Source organism: Psammomys obesus, unplaced genomic scaffold (genome assembly GCF_907164565.1).
Source record: "Psammomys obesus unplaced genomic scaffold, mPsaObe1.curated_primary_1811, whole genome shotgun sequence".
NCBI lineage: Eukaryota > Metazoa > Chordata > Mammalia > Rodentia > Muridae > Psammomys > Psammomys obesus.
In genome coordinates, this window is record NW_026585644.1 from 35,408,529 (window position 1) to 35,412,427 (window position 3,899).

Sequence of the window (3,899 nt, forward strand, 5' to 3'; positions counted from 1 at the left end):
TTTCTTTCTTTCTTTCTTTCTTTCTTTCTTTCTTTCTTTCTTTCTTTTGTTTTTTTTTGGTCAAACAGGGTAGTCTTGGCTGTTCTGGACTTGCTTTGTAGACCAGGCTGGCCTGGAACTCAAAGAGATCTGCCTGCTTCTGCCTGGGATTATAGGCGTGCACCAACACAGCTAGCTCTCATATTTCCTACAATAGATACAGTTGACTCTGGGAACAACAACAACAAAAAAGTAGGGTACCATTTGTAGGGGCTGGATTGATGACTCAGTGGATAAGAGCACTGGTTTCTCTTTCAAAAGAGAAATTCAAATCCCAGCCCCCACATGGTGGCTCACAACTGTTATAACTCCAGCTCCAGGGGATCTGTCATCCTCATACGGACATGCATGCAGCCAAAACACCCATGCACATAAAATAAAGACAGATAAAAATTTAAAAGTTTAATTTAAAAAACTTTGTATGAATACTTTGACTTCAAAATCTGAAGAATTCTGAATTCTTACTCTTTTTTTGAACTTGCTCTGTAGATCAGAGAGACTCAGATCAAACTCAGAGATCTGACTGCCTCTGCTTCCCAAGTGCAGAGATTAAAGGTATTCACCACCACAAACCTGCTAAAATTTCACATTTCTTTTGGAGGGATGTTTCACAAAAAAAAGTTTTGTTGAACCACTAGTAATAAAAAACTATCTTAGCACTAGCACGAAGGAGGAAAATGGGAGCAGATCTCTGTGAATTTGAGGACAGTTTGGCTTACATAGTGAGTCCCAAGCCAGCAAGGGCCTGTACAGTGAGACCCTGTCTTAAAACCAAAAATACCAAAAATATACCCCCCCCCCCCCCCCACAAAAAATCCCAACTTTTTTACTATGACCCAATTCTTTCTCAGGGTTCCAAGAAACTGGAAAATCTGATGGAAGTGGGAACCCTGAACCTCTCTCCTGTGTCCTCTAGCCTGTACTTCTGTTGAGACTGAACTGTGCCCCACTTTTCAGTGTTTATTTTCACTCTGTGCAATCCCACGGGAGGGGGTACCTCCTATTCTTTAAGCATGTCTGCCTATATTGAACCCCAGTTGTGGATAGGACTTAAAGTTCTTTTCCATGCCATTTATGGGCCCTTTGAAAATTGTAAGTCCCCTGGTTAAGCATTCCCAAGTGTTCTGAATTCTTAAGCTCATGGAAAAGATTTGGAGAAGTGACATCACAATACCTACCCCCATTTGTAATCAACCCCTTCCTTGGCTTCTAGAAAGCAGGGTCAATTTTGTAGCCCATCTTCAGCAAATCAATAGGATCTTACACCATGCTTTTTGCAAATAAAGCTGCTGATTTAATCCAATATTCCTGGCTCTCTGTTTGGTTTTGTTCTATTTTCCTCTATACTTAAAAAAAACTGTTTTTATTCATATGGGTGTTTTGTCTGTTTGTTTGTGTATGTTTGTGCACTATCTATGTACAGTGCCCACAGAGGCCAGAGAGGGCATCAGATACCCTGGAACTGGGTAGGTCTTAAACCTAGGACAAATGGCTGAAGTGATTTAAATTAGCAAAGCAGAAGTTGGCCATCAGGTTCTTTGCGCACCCCTGTTCTTACCTGCTATAGGGTGTGGCTGCCATACCCTACCCCGTATCCTAAACTTTCCAGCCTAAGGGATGGGTTGCCCTTCCCTATATAATCCAGCCCCAGCCTTTTTTTTTTTTTTTTTTTTTTTTTTTTTTTTTTTTACCTTTTGCCTTCTTGGCTGCTGCAACCTGGCTCCTTCTCTCTTCCCCTCATTTGGCTCAGGGTCATGTTCACTCTGGACTTTCCCAGATGTCTCTGCCTCTAACTATGTTCTCCCTTTTATCTACAATAAACCTTCTCCACCATACCGAAGAGCAGTCATGTTCTTTCTGTATTTTTATTTCTTTTTTTTTCATCAGAACTGAAATTACAGATGGTTGTGAGTTGCCATGTAGATGCTGGAAATTGAACGCCAGGTCCTCTGCAAAAGCAGCTATTGCTCTTAACCTCTGAATCATCTCTCCAACTCCTGTATTTGTTTTTAATTTACCCCAACTGCAAGCCTTTGTTTAAGTTAACTTAAATACTTTCTTCTGGAATAAAGCTGGGCATAAATGAAGTTACTTGAATGAAACATAGTGAAAACGAGCCATCTCTTTACCTCTAAAAATACCCAATGCAAACTGCTACTTTTCACAGATTACTTCAGAGTCTGTGCAGTCTACATTAGTTATCAATATATACACTTAATTCTAAAATAGAGAAATAACTAAGGTGGGGTTAAGGAAATTCTAGTACTCATGTGGATGTGTAAATAGTTGATTAGACGATGTTTTTCCAAAACAAGACACACACACACTCACACACAAACCTTAGTTTCTACTCTCCAAGTTGTGACAAAGCATATGCATGTTTGAGAGAGAATCCTGCAATTTAGTACACACGCTAGCACTAGATTCCTGGGTTTGAATCCCAGCTCTGATGTTTGAGATGATTAACCCATTCCGTGTCTCAAATAATCGTATCCAGGTGCCTTACAATGGTGCCTGCTTCCTAGGGCTTGCGGTAAGGATTAAATGAGATAACACTGTGTACAGCATCTAAAATAGTGTCAGGACATACGATCTCGTTGCTAGCTATTAGTGGGATGTGAGCGAGGGAAGCCCACTGCCTTATGCTCCCAGCATTATCAAGTCTGAGTTCTGGAAAAGCACCAGTTTGGGAATAGGTAAAGGCTTTGACGTGATCTCTTCAAACCTTCGCCTAGATCTTTTCCGTGGCTACTGTACCTACTGTCCTGTGATGACAATATTACATGTTGGAAGGAAAGCTGACTTGTATGAAGCAGATACTTGTGGATGCTGCAGACACAAGGATCAATGTGATGTATTTGGTTGGTTTCTTGAGGCAGGAGCTCCTGTAGTACAAGCTAACCCCGCTCCCCCCCTTATGGAGCTGGATGACCTTGGGCTTTTGGATCTTCTGCCTCCATCTCGCAAGTGCAGGGATTACAGGCGCCTCATGCCCAGCAAATGTGATTTTATCCTCCAGGAACCGAGTGCGGGAGAGAGATGTTTAAATAACCACAAGATAAGAGGATTAAGCGATATAATAGAGCAAATGAACAGAAAAGCACTATAGAAAAGTGGTATCCAGAGTGTATGGAGATGATGGCATGAAAGGGCTATAGAGGCAGAAACTGGGAGCATATAAAATGTTATTACTGCTGACTGAGACCCACTTTGACTTATTTCATCCTCATCCAGGGCCACCTGGCGAATCAGCCACACTCACTGGTGACACATAAAGAGCCCCCGATGTGCAATGTTGATATTTTTGTTTCCGACACACCTGGATTTCCAACATGCGTTTTCAGGTTCGCGGAATCATGAGGAATTGCTTGCAAAACCAGTGAATGAAGCCAAAGGAGGGGAAGGAAAAAAAAAAAAAAAAGCAGGGCGGGAAGAACGCAACCGCTAACCCCGCGGAACCACCAGGCCCCAGAGAGCAGGGAAGGGGAAGGTCATTCGTGCCTACGCGGGCTCAGCGTGCGCTCTGCGCAGCAAGGCTGGCTCCGCCCGGCGCCTGCGCAGTCGCGACCATTCGCCGCAGTGGTGTCGGAGGAGGGAGCGGCACCCGTGCGTTTGCCGCGGCCGAGGCGAGGGCCGGGCGCAGGAGCAGCCGGGCGGGGGACGTGGCGCGCCTGCGCGCGGCTGCCCGCGGCGGGGCGGCGGGCGGGGGTGACGCCGCGGGCGGGGCTGTCCGCGGCGCGGGCGAGCTCTGCGGAGCTGGGCGGTGCCGAGGAGGAGGAGGAGGCGGAGGAGGCGGCGTCGGCCGGGGTCTGACGCGGCGCGGCTCGCGGGGCTCCGCCGGTTTTATTTATTTATTTGCA